This window comes from Galeopterus variegatus, unplaced genomic scaffold (genome assembly GCF_000696425.1).
Source record: "Galeopterus variegatus unplaced genomic scaffold, G_variegatus-3.0.2 Scaffold171, whole genome shotgun sequence".
In the NCBI taxonomy this organism is placed as follows: Eukaryota; Metazoa; Chordata; class Mammalia; order Dermoptera; family Cynocephalidae; genus Galeopterus; species Galeopterus variegatus.
In genome coordinates this window covers 527,432-541,006 of record NW_007726282.1, presented here as the reverse complement: position 1 = coordinate 541,006, position 13,575 = coordinate 527,432, and positions in this window count along the sequence as shown.

The following is a 13,575-nucleotide window of genomic DNA, read 5'->3' as shown; positions in this document are numbered from 1 at the left end:
ATAATTCTGGAGTCAAACGTTATAGTATATTCAGAAAAGTTTAGCTTCCATACCTGACTCCACTCACCATTTTTATTAGTTTCTGATTTATCTTTCCAGTGCTGTTTTTTTGCAAATGTCAACAAACATGCACCCATTCCTGTTACCCTTTATTGCACAAAGACAGCACACTATATACTCCACCCTGCTTTCTCCACTTAACAATCGATCTGAAAATTGTCCATTATCAATTCCCGGAGAAGTGGGAGGGTCTCAGGTTGGAGGGAGCCCAGCAGGATGGAAAGGAGGGGTCTGGAGCATTTTGTCCAGGCAGTGGGAACATGGGAGGCACGTGATTATTGTGGGGCTTCCAGGGATTGATGCTGTTGGAACACTGGGAAAAATATTAGGTGAGAATTGTCGGTGCCAAGCTGTAGTCCTCACTCTGGTCCTAACCAGCCTGATAAATCTCAGTGGAGATCGGATTCCTCAGCCACCCCATGGGTTTGTAGAATGGTGTGCTGGGCTGAATCGTGGCCCCACCCCCCCAAAAAATTCATGTCCACCCACAGCCTGTGAATGTGACCTTTTTTGGAAAAAGGGCCTTTGCAGATGTGGTTAAGTCAAGACGGGGTCATACCAAATTAGTGTGGGCCCTAACTCCAATGACTGGTGTCTTACAAGAAGAGAAGGATACAGGGACACAGGGAAGAAGCGATGTGATGATGGGGGCAGAGCTGGAGTGTTGGACCTATAAGCTGGAACGCCAGCAACACCAGGCACTGAAAGAGGCGAGAAGCAGCATCTTCTCAAGAGCCGTCAGAGCGAGGCCGGCCCTACTGACCCCTTGATCGCAGACTGCCGGCCTCCAGAGCCATGGCAGAACACACTTCTGTGTTTTCAGCTATCTAGTTTGTGTCACTTTGTTCTGGCAGCCCCAAGAAACTAGCAGAGATGGCATCACGTCTGAGGTTACTCTCAACTCTCACACCCAGGCCAGTTGCATTATCTCATCGATGCGGTCAGAGAAGGGACTGCAGATGTGACATCTCTCAGCATGCAGGCTGGGGATCAAGGCTGGGGCTCGGGTAGAACGATGAGCGGCTTTGCCACAGAGGGCTGGAGACTTTTCCTGGCCAGCAGGAGAAACTGAGGCACTGAGATGGCTTCATGGCCAGACACAGGTAGAATCAGAAGAAGCAGCGAGTGAGGTATGCTACCCTGAGCTTGGGGAGAAGAGGGTGAGTGTGGGGTGCTGGGGCACCTGGGGGGAATGTCCTGCCAGGTGAGTGCGGACGTGCCTAGGGCTGGGAGGGCTCGGAGCTGGCAGGACAGCTCTAGTAGCTCACCGGCCTCCAGCCCGCCCTCGCATCAGCGCTCCAGCCGCTTCTGCAGTGTTTATGGAGACAGAGTTTTGCCCGGGAGCTGTGTGTGTAATTGGAAATCCTTTCATGTCTGTTTACAGTCGCTGTTCTCACTTATGAGCAGTTGCCGTCTGGGTGGTCTGTGTCGCATGGGGCTCTGGGTGCCCGTTTCGGATTCAAGTGCCACTCGGCTTGGGGTCCTCTGGGTCACAGGGGTGCCCTCACCCCTCCCTTTCTGACATAAAGCTAGCCACAGCACGCTGTGACTTCCCTGCCTGACCTGGAGGGCTTCTCTAGCAAATCCTCACCACACCTGCAAGGAGGGGGCGCGAGGGTCTACAGGTCCGGGTCACAGTTCAGACAGAATTTTGCTGGCTGCCGCAGGTTATCTGCCTCTAAGGCCCCTTTTGTTTTGTTTTGTTTGCTTTTATTCCTGCTCATCTGTGCTTCCTGGAATCTGCTGCCCTTGCTCTGGTCCTCTGCCCCTCCAATCCACTCTCCCCACATCTGCCCTCCCCTAGCACATGCCACCCAGGGAGAACCACAGGGAGAGGCTGGGGACCTGCGCACGGGCCCCCCAGGGAACAGCGTGGGTTTCCAGCTGGGCTGAGTGAAGGTCCAAGTTCAGATTCCAGGTCTGCAATGACCTGCTGGGTGACCTTCCATACACAACTTCATCCCTAATCAGTGATGCATTAGCTCTGGTTGCCGTTTGCAACCAGGCTGTTAAAGTGCTGGTGACTGCCCCCAGCTCCCACTCTGGGGACCAGGTGGGAGAAGTCTCCCCCTTCTCCTTCATGACTCTGGGATGTGTCGCTCTTTCCTTCAGAATGGCCTTTGCTGCTTCCTCTCTAAAGCAAAAGAGACCAGGGTCTGTCCCACCATAATTGTGATTTAAGAGATTATGGTGGGTGCCGACAGGGTCACAAGGGGTGTTAGCCCCAGAGCTGCACCTCTAGGAATGCTTCCCAAGGAGAAGTGGGTGGGAAGGTTCAGGTGCAGGAACTGGACACAACCTAGATGCCCAAATCGAGGGGATGGTTCCAAGATCCACTACACTTTGTAAGAGTGGGCAAGGAGGTTTCCCTAAAGGAAAACCATGAGGTGCACAGGGCTACAAACACAGTAGTCACTCAATAAAGTGTGGGAGTACACACACAGGTGCTTCAGACCCGTGACTCATTGAGTTGTGCTGTCTGTACCACCTAGGTGGGAGTTCTCGCCTCTGGGGAGGAGTGCTTGGCCACTGTGCAGACACACATAAGGGGCGTGTGTGTGTGTTTGTGTGTGTGTGACACAGAGAGGGAGAGAGAGCCTGTGCAAGTCCACAGTCTACATCAAAAAGGCCTTTCTCACCCCTGCCGCGGGGTCATGGTGCCCTTTCTAGGCCTCCAGTGTAACCCCCCAGGCACTGAATTTTCTAAAATTGGCTTCTTCTCTCTGGGCTCCCATCTGCCCAGGTTCAACATCCATGTATGCTTGACGCTAATGGAAACTCTGCCTTGTGACTCGTGGAATTGCCTGCACGAGGGAGCATGTGACAGTGAGGGCCAGGCTGGGCTGCCTCACTTGCTATGGTGGCGCTGGGAGGGGCATGCTGCAGGGGGTGCTGACAGAGACCTGCTGCAGGGTGGGCTCGGAGGGGCATGTGGAGGAAGCTGGTAGGGGCACTCTGGGGCGACTGAGAGAGGCATGCTGAGGGGCATTGGGAGGGACACACTTGGGGGGGCTGTACCCACAAGGCTGGCCTCTGGGCTCAAGGGCCAGGACTCATGGCTCTTGAGTGAGTGCCAAAGCCCATGGCAGGCAGGACAGTCCTCAGCGGGCCCAGCTCAGCCAGGTAGGAACAATTCCAGAATTCCAGGCATCTGGAGACAGAGCAGCTGCAGGGGCAGGCTGGGGCCTCAGCCCTCTACTCCCACCCCAGGGCCCCCCTGGCCTCTCCTAACCCGGCCTGTCAGATTAGCCACCCAGGAAACCTAGTGGACAGGAGGCTGCGGAGAGATTTTGGGAGGAAGGGACTGGTTCCTGAGCCAGCACCTCAAACAGAAACCCTGCTCAGGCCCTCAGAGTCAGGGCTTTCTCCTCTGCAAATCTGCTTCTGTCTCCAGGTTTCCAGGGCCTTCCTCAGGCTGGAAATAGAAACGCATTCCCTGCGTTCATTCATGGAACAAATGTTTGCTAAGTGCCTCCTCTGGCTGGCTGGGTTGGGCACTGGGTCATCCTCGCTGTCATTTATCAATGAGCAAAACAGACGAATCTCCACGCCTTTGGAGTGCATGCCCCAGTGGGGAAGACAGAAGAGAGACAGAGGGGAACAGAGAAGTGAATGGCCCAGGATTTCATAGGCCAGGGCACTGTGAAGGAGCAAGTGCAGAGCTGGGACGCTGGGGTGTTGGCTGGGGACATGTGCTGGGGCCACCCGGGCCCCGCGTGGAGCCCAGGTGGTGGGGACGTGGGCGGGAAGCAGTGGGAATTTGCTGCAGTCATCCAGGCCAGGGAGGCCGCACAGTGGGCAGGTTCCAGAAGGATTCTGATAACAGAGCTCATGGGGTTTCCTGGAAACGAGGAGAACATGGATCTGTGCTGCACGGCGGGAAGGATGGTTTGCCACCCAAGACGGGGAAGGCTGCACCCAGTGGTGGACGTGTCACCTTGAAATGTCTCTCAGCGTCTGAGTGGAGGAAGCAGTTGGGACACAAATCTGGAGTGCAGGGAGGAGCGGGTTGGAAAGAGACGCCCAGGGGTCACAGCCTCCTCACTGCTGTGAAGATCAGCTTCGGTTCCTGAGACCCATGCAAAAGTCTTGCAAGTATCCATTCAGCACCTCCGAATTGGAAATGCTGTGTGCTTGTGTCACACAGAGATTTTCCAGAGGTCTTCTCTTACCATATATCCAATGCTGCTTATAATGTCATCGTCTCACACATTACAAAAAAGAAGTTCTTTAAGATACATGCGAGTTCTACATTGTGGTGCTGTTTCACTGAGTTACACTTAATTCTGAATTGGGAACATCATGTGATTATCTTTCACGGCGATTTCCACCATTGTTCTCATACCAAGTATCTGATGCTGCTTACAACAGCATTTTCCTATACCAGTTAGAAAACTTCAGCGAGCTACATGCGAGTCCTATATTGTGGTGCTCTGTTTCACTGAGTTGCACTTAATTCTGAATTAGGAATGTTGCGTGATTATGTTTCTCCTCCCTAGAGATGCCTGATGAATATTTATATATACACTATGCCCATCCCCTAGAGAAATATTTTCACATGTGGGGTTCAGGATACCGGGGTCTATTTTGAGTCCCCCTAAGGATGTGAAGCAGCCTGAGGTTGGAGACATGGCAGTTGTGAGTGAACCTGCATCAGCAATGCCTTCTAGAGGTTCCTCTCAGCCCACAGAAACCCCTCCAAGAACCCAGAGCACTGCATGGGGATGCGGTATGAAGGTGGCTGCTTCTGTGGCCGAGGTCCTGTGATCAACAGGAAACAACAAGATGAGAAACTCCTTTCCCACCACATTCAGTGTGGGAGCTTCCACCTAAAACCTCAGGGTGCTGAAGAGATGCTGGGGTGTGTGTGTGTGAGAGAGAGAGAGTATGAGAAAGTGTGTATATGCATATGTGTGTTGCATGTGTATTTGTATGTGTTTGTGCATGAGTGAGTTGTGTATACATGTTTATATGTGTTATGTGCATGTATGTGTGGGTGTGTTGCATGTACATGTGTATTTGTGTGGGAGCATGTTTGTGCATGTGTGTGTCTGTGTGTGTGTGCAGTATGCACGCATGTGTATGTGTGTGTGTGTTTGCATTTGAGTCTGGTTTGAAGAGTGATCAAGTAAACTCATGCAGAAACCATCAGGGTCAGAGGCTTTGTGTTGGTAACCCAAGAGGCCAGGGGGCAGAGGGTACATGTCTGCAGGTGGGGCTGCATGGTTACTAACGTTTCCTCCTGGGATGCCTGCTGTGTCAAGTGGGCTCACATTCCCACCACCTGAGGTGGGCAGAGCTACTCACTGACCAGGGAGAAGGGGTGACCTATGGGGGCAGGGAGAGAATGAAGACCTGAGGGGGGTTAAGGGGCAAGAAGAGGAAGTGAGCATCTTGTGGGTGGGTGGGCATCTGGGGTATCGGGGGCAGGAGGTCCCCTGGGGAAGGGCAGCTCCACTACCTGAGGCAACTTCCTGTGAGCAGCCTCTGGAGACCTTGGGAAATAAGTAACAAAATAAGAATGTGTCAGCAGTGGGCACTGAAGCCTGCCACAGGATGTGTGACCCATCATCTGCAAGTTCAGGGAAGAATGATGATGCAGTGATGGTCCGTGTGAACAGTGGCTGGTGGTGAGGGAATACCCGACAGGACTCACCCATGGCAGTGGGAACTGCCTGTGGTCAGGCGACACCCTCACTGTGCAGCAGCCCAGTTTGGATGGGGTGGTGAGCAGGAAGATGACCTGTGCAGTGTACAAAGGGAAGCAGGTGGTCTGAAGGCAGATAACAAAATGCCATGAGACAATTTCAGATTCTCTAGAGAGAGCCTAGCTTAATTTCCAACATTGGGGACATTTTCACCATCATCATGACCACCACCATCACCATCATTGCCATCACCACCACCACCACCACCACCATCACCACCATCACCACCACCACCACCACCACCACCATCACCATCATCACCACCACCACCCTCACCACGCTTACCACCATCACCATCACCACCACCACCATCACTATCATCACCATCACCACCACCACCACCACCATCACCATCATCACCACCACCACCCTCACCACGCTCACCACCATCACCACAACCATCACCACCATCACTATCATCACCATCACCACCACCACCACCACCACCACCATCACCATCATCACCACCACCCCCCTCACCACGCTCACCACCACCACCATCACCACCACCACCATCACCACCACCACCATCACTATCATCACCATCACCATCACCACCATCACTATCATCACCACCACCACCATCACTATCATCACCAGCACCAGCACCACCATCACCATCCCCACCATCCCCACCATCCCCACCATCCCCATCATCCCCACCATCCCCACCATCCCCACCATTATCATCACCACCATCACCATCACCACCACCATCACCACCACCACCATCACCATCACCACCATCCCCACCATCCCCACCATCATCATCATCACCATCACCATCCCCACCATCCCCACCAGCACCATCCCCACAATCACTATCATCACCACCACCACCACCACCATCACCATCACCACTACCACTGTCTAATTACTATTATTTAGGGTGATGACTGGATATTTCTGTTTGCTTGCATCCATCCCACTCTGTACTGCCTACACCATACTCCAGAAACCTGTCTGCCAGATACGTGACTTATGCATCAGGCTCCCCCACCTTCAGGGCTCTAGTTGGGCTTCAGCCAATCAGAGGTGGTGGCTGGATATCAGATGGAGGAAAGACAGACAGGAGGGACATTGTCCTTCCTCTACTGTTTCTGCTCCACTTCATTCAGGAGTGGCCGTAACCCTCCAAGAACATGGTGCCCACCAAGTGGCCCCTTCCCAGGGCTCAGAACTTGCTTTGGTAAGGACTTTTCTTCCTTCATTCCTTCAGCCCCAGGGGTGGACATGGCTTCCCGCGTCACAGGCCCTTGATGCCTTAGCAGTTCTGCTTTTTTCCCTCTCTTTTCATTAACCAGTCTCTCTTACCCCTCCCCCTTCCCACGAGTGGGCCATCTGGTTCCTGTCCAGACTCTGAGAGGTGCCTGTCCTGTGGTGTGCCAGAGAATCCCAGAGGCACCTGTGCAGGGCTGGCCCCACCCAAGCATCCAGGCTGAGCTCGGGGATGTGGCTCTGCTCCCAGAAGCCCCTCAGACTGCAGGGAACAAGGCCCCAGGCAGACAGAGCAGGGTCAAGCTCCAGCAGCTGAGGGCAATGAGGAGAACGAAGGAGCCTGCAGGAACTGGACAGGCCTGGGTGGGTTAGCTGTTTGTCTGTGACCAGAAGGGCGACCCTCAGCACACCCCTAGAACCTGCTCCGACTGCCCCCAGGCTGTGAAGGCCTATGTGAGCTCTGGTGTCGAGGGCCTCGGGGAGAGAGGTAAAGAAAAGACCCTGGCTTTGGGGATCCACCACGCCCTCTACATGCCACGCCACACCATGCCATGCCATGCCTGAGGGGACGTACACAGCAGGCTCCTCCTCTGGGCTGAAAGCCCTTTCCCTCCCCGCCGTCTCTCCCTTCCACTCTCCTCCTGTGCCCTTCCCCTCCCCACCCAGTTCTGTTCTCACTAAAGCAGTTCCCTTCCCTGTTTTCTCCCTCTCTCCCTTCCACCCCATCCCTGTCCTGTTCCCTAGTTCTGAAGCCTCCAATCAAACGTCAGTGGTTCCAGCTCCTTCTGTCACTGGCTGTGACCTTCCAAAGAAAGCAAATCCTTAAGGAAGGGCCACTGATTAGGGGCTGCCAATGGCAGACAGAAAGGAACCTTGCCAAGTGTCTGGGCTGGCCTCTTCTGTCCCCTCGACTCCAGGATGGGGGCCCCAAAAAGATGCTCAGCCCCTAGGAGAGTCTGCAGGGGCTGAGTGCACCAATTCCCGTGGGTGGGACTTTGTCACTTCTGGGCCAGCTCCTTCCCAAGAGTGTTACCATTCTTGAGCCTCGGGATGCCCCGGACTAACCAGAGCAGCCCACTGGCTCTGGGGGTGGGGTGGAAATTGGTCCTCCCCATGGTCCTAGGGAAGGTTGAGTTGGCCTCACTGGACAGGTGCTGGCTGGAAAGAAGACAGAAATTTCTGGCATGAAGCAGCTGGGCTGGGGACACTGTGCTTCCTTCCTCTGGGCTCTCAGCCCCTTCTGGGCCCCGCAGGACTGCGTTTCCTTCCAGATCTCGACCTGTGGCATGACTGCAGCCTCCATCCTTCTTTCTTTCTTCACTTGTGAACTACACCTCAGAGACCTGGGAGGTGTCCCAATGCCCACGATAAAGCCACCCTTTCTTTGGAATCTCATATTTCAGGTAAAACTCATTCACATGTGTGTTGGCCTCTCTCACCCATCAATGCTTGCTCTGGTAGAAACATAAAGTCTTCCCTTAAAGCTTTTTCATGCACTGAATGCTCCAGAAAGGACTGCCACCTGGAGCCTGACAAGCAGAGCATTATGGTATCAGATGCTGTTGACAGCTCACAACACCGACCACCATGTGACTAAAGAATCACACAGAGCCACCTGCCAGAGGACAGGGGAGCAGGGACTCAGAACCTGGTCTTGGGTGGTGTGGAGCAGGGTGGGGACCTGGCCACCTACACAAAAGGTGTTTACCAGGTGGGAGGAGATACAGTGGGCAGCTTGTTCCTCTGGCCATCTGATCCTCCTGGGGCCCTGGGCCTGGCACTGTGGATGAGGCTAGCGGAGGGGAGGAGAGTGTTGGTGAGGAGCCTCTGGTCCTTGGTAATGACGGACATACGGCTGTGAGTCCCTAGAGCTCAGTGGGATGGCATGGGCAGAGTATTGGCCTCAAGATGTCCACGTCCTAATTCTGGAAAATGCAAATATGTTCCTTACATGGCAAAGGGGAATTGAGGTTGCTAATAACCTGACCTTAGAGTGGGAAGATCATCCTAGATTTCTGGGCAGTCCCGATGTGAGCACAAAGGTCCTTTAAGTGGGGATGAAGGAGGAAGGAGATTCAGTGCTGAGACACAACACAAGAAAACTTTGACCACCCACTGCCGGCTTTGAATGGAGGAAGAGGCCACAAGCCAAAGAATGCAGCAGCCTCTAGCAGCCAGCAAAGGCAGGAAGTAGATTCTCCCCAAGCCTCCAGGAGGAGCGTGGTCTGGCAGCATTTTGATCTTACACAGTGACAGCCATGTCAGGCCTCTGACCTCCAGAACCGTAAGGAAATAGAGCTGTGTGTTGCAAGACATTAAACTTGTGGTCATTTGCTACAGCAGCCACAGGAAAGTCCTACACTGAGCAGTGAACCACGTGGGAATCTCCATGCTGCCCTCCACAGTGTGCAAGCAGGCCCTGAGCCTTGGATCCTGTACTTGAAACTGGAGAGTACTGAGACCCTCAGTGAAGGGCCTCAGCACAGTGCCCATTGCCTAGCAGAGCATATCCTCAGTCAGAGCCAGTGCACTTGACCCCAGGATGTCACCAGGGAGAGCCCTGAAAAAGCCAGCACACACCTTCAGTCCACTCATGTGGGTTAGGTCTCATTGGTGGGGGAGCTTGTAGGAGGGGCAGTGTGGGGCTGGTGGTCTGCAGGGATGGAGAGAGGAGGAGTGACAGGCTGGGGAGCCCTGGCAAGGGGAATCCTGCAAAGGTGACCATACTGTCAGCATCTGACTCTAACCAGGCTTCCTGATCTTGCACCCCAAATGGGTCATAGGTGAGTGGAGACATTGATCCCATCTGCCCTGTGGGTGTGAAGGAACCAGGCTGGCCGGACCCCTAGCAAGAGCCTTGGGCATACCCAGCTCTCCAGGCTACCCAGGTGCCCCACAAGGTGGCCATCTTCTGCAGGTGACAGGATGTGGAAGACTTTGGGAGACAGGTACAGGAAAGGAGGGTGGCAGGTGCTGGGCCAGGGAGGGATCTCTTTGGAAAAGCACCCAGGTGAGAGCCCATGTGGAGCAGGGAGGAGAAGGAGGGACGCAGGGATGGGCCAGTTGTGTGCACATCCAGCTGGAGCTGGAGAGAGGCCCTTCCCACCCGCCATGCCCACCTGTGACCAGGACAGGGGCGATCCCAGGGTAGAGGTGGCTGCTCCCTCAGATCCTCCTATCTGTGTTGGTTTCCTGGAGCTGCCATAACAAAGTATCACAAACAACAGAGATTTGTTCTCTCACAATTATGGCGGCTGCAAATCCAAGATCGAGGTGTCAGTAGAGTTGGTTCCTTCTGGAGGCCAAGGGAGAGTCTGTCCTAGGCCTGGATGGTTGCCAGCAATTCTTGGGGTTCCAAGAGGGGCCCCAGCTGCACCTCCCTGGGCCTGGGTGAGCCTGAGCTACAGGGAAGAAGAAAACGAGTTCTGCTGAGACTTGAAGAAACCTGCCCAGTGAAACTGCACTGTGGCCTTTGGCTTAGACCAGCCAGCGAGGAACCTGCGGGCCTGCGGGCCTGCGGGTGGGAGAACCTAGTGGTTAGGGAAGGGAATGGTGCATGGGGCAAGGACCACCGTCACGGGCGAGGTGCAGACCCATCTGGGCCTGGGTCTTCTCACCTGTAGGACAGGACAGTGTATACAAATACATACCTTTCAGGAGTGAATCATAGGTAGAGCTTGGAGTCCATAGTAGGAGCTCATACTAGGGGCCCATAGCAGGGGTCCTGCACACATAAGTGTCGTTACAAGAAGTGAGCAGTCCCAGGACAGAGGCTGTGTGAACTCTTATGCTCTGGGACCAGGAAGTGGTCTCCTGGGGAAGGGGTTCAGAGTCATTCCCCCACCCCTGCCTCCTCCAATCCCCCTCAAAGTACAAAGGGCAAGTTGGCTGCTTGACAAGGGCCCAGTCACTTGGAGTGTCCTTGCTGCTCTGAGCCCAGCTCTGTTGAGGGGGCTGTGGCACAGAGTACACCAGTGAGGGGGGGTGCAGAGCCCGGGGGGACGTGGATAGGAAATTCTTAACCAGGCATCAGCAGCCAGGCGAGGTGGGTTCCAGGCAAAGGGCAATGTCAGAGTGAACTGCCATGGCCATGGGGGACAGCTGCCCAGCCACCCTGCCAGCCCCCAACTGCTCCTGTGACTGGGCCTGCCACAGTTCCCTATGCAGGGCACATGAACCAGGAGTACTGGCCTCAGCAGGCTGGGCACAGGGTCCCATGCCCAGACCCACGGAGCTGCTGAGCCAAGCCCTGATTCTCTGCAGCCCCTGCCCCCACCCCAAGGTATGAGGCCTTTCCATTCCCTTCTATCAGGGGGATGGTTCTGAAAACCGATGCACTGCCCAGGATCCGTGGTCCCGGGAGACAGGGTCCTGGGTGGGAGAGTGCTGAGGCTCAAGGTGGTCACTCGTGGCTGGGGACAGAGTCAGCCCAGGCTCTTAAACACAAGTGAGTCTATTGTCAGTGTTTAGAAACTGACATCTGGACATGAAAGCTGGCCCTAATGACTGGCACAGAGTCCTTGACAGAAGTATGGCCCAGGCCAGGGGCCTCCAGCCTGGGGCTTCTCTCAGGGAGGAGCAGTCTGAGAAAAGGAGCAGGCCACAGGCAAATCACACAGAGCAGCCAACCAGGGAAAGCGTGCACGCCCTGCTGGAGAAGCACTCTGTCCATAGCAACCCATGTCCCTGGCAATCACAGAGCATGCTCAGAATGCCACGTGGCTGCCAGGCACAGTCTTGCATGTGGCAGACCAAAGAGCCGCAGACCCCCGCTCACCCAGGACTCAGATACTGAGGCAGGCCTTCGGGGCCTTGGACTTGCAAGAGTCCCCCACCACAGCCGGCTGACTCGTGGTGCCCATCTCCCACTCCCCACCCAGTCTCCAGGGTGGAAAGCACAGCAGAGGCACTTGTAGGCTCTACGTGCCCTGCTCGGAAGAACCTGCCTGCCCCCTCCCTCGGATCAGCGCGTGGGTCCCCCTCTGCCTCTCCCGGGGTGCCTGGGGGCTCCTTGTTGCTGAGAGCCGCTCCCTAGGCACCCAGAGGCCTGGAGTGAAGATGTGTCTGTCTGTCTGCTCTGCCAAGGGCATCCTCAAGGGCCAGGCCTCCTGCCCACACTGCCTTAGGGGAGGGAGGGAAGTGAGGAGGGGACCCCCAGACAGCCACATCCTGGCCTCCCCTGAGTGGTGGGTGCTCAGACTGACTCCAGAACCTGTGTGGGCTCCCCTTTCTGCAGCCAGGCCCCCTGCGGGCTGGGATCAGGCTTGCCCCTCCCACATTCTCTGGGACTGCTCTGTTCCCAGGGTGTGGCACCCACCCTAAGGCTGGACACATATGTGACTATTTGTGGCCAGATGCCCTTCCCATCTCCTCTCCCAGGCCGCCCCCCCTGCCCTCCCCGGAGGCCTTGGCCATGAGTCACTCTCTCTGCCCTGGGGTCAGACAGGAGCAGCCTGGCTGCTTAGACTTCAGAGGCTGCAACCTTGGGAAGTGCGGGCACTGACCCCAGCAGGTGGCCTGGAGCAGGGTGGGTGTGGGGGTGGAGAGAAGGGGTCTGCCCTGTTCCATGTCATCCAGGCTGCTGCCTGAGCACAGCTGAATGACCGCCTGTTCCTCCACGCAGGCTCAGCCGGCCTTGAAAGCCTGGAGCACATCGTGGGATCAATGCGACCTCCAGCAAGGCCTCCTTGGCATTGTGACAGGTGGCTCCATCCTGAGTGGCTTGGAATTTGGGTCCCATGCCCAGAGGCGGCCAGCCCCACACCTCTACAAGGCCAGGAGGAGCCAGGATGGCCGCTGGCCCTTAGCCAGCCAGACCACTGTGGATGAATTCCCGCAGAGGTCATAGAACAAGTGAGGAGGCAGCAGGGCCAGGGGGTCACAGGAAGTGAGGAGACCTCCCAGGTCTGAGCCTGGACAGACCCCCACAAGCATCTGGTGTGGGGGCAGTGGCCGGCATGCTTGTCCTGATTCTGCCCCTCCGGGCTTGGCCGGGCTGGATTTGGTGTCCTTATCTGTTCACCAAGGCACCCAGATAGATAAGCTCCTATTTAAAAAGGGAGTCCATCCTTCCTTCTAACCCTGAAATACATGTCCCCCTGGCCCCTGTGAATGTGACCTCATTTGGAGTAAGAGCCTTTGCAGATGTGATCAAGGTAAGGCCCATGAGATAAGACCATCCTAGACTAGGGTGGGCCCTAAATCCAATGCCGGTGTCCTCATGAGAGACAGAGAAGGGGAGTACAGACCCGCGGTCACACATCCAGGAGCAGGCCACATGGAGACGTAGGCAGAGACTGGAGTCAAGGAACACAGCAGCGCCAGGCCGAGGCGAGGCCTGGATGGGCTTTCTCTGAGCCTCCAGCAGGAACCAGCCCTGCCGACATCTTGGTCTTGGACTTCCAGCCTCCAGATCTGTGGCACAATGAATGTCTGTGGTTTAAGCCACCCGGTGGTACTTCATTAGGGCAGCCACTGGAAACAAACCCACCCAGGATGCTCCAAGTTAGGGGCACACCAGTGACACACACAGAGCCCTGTCCAGCTTACTTGAGCTGACTAGCAGCTGAATGGGGTGGGGTGCTGGGCT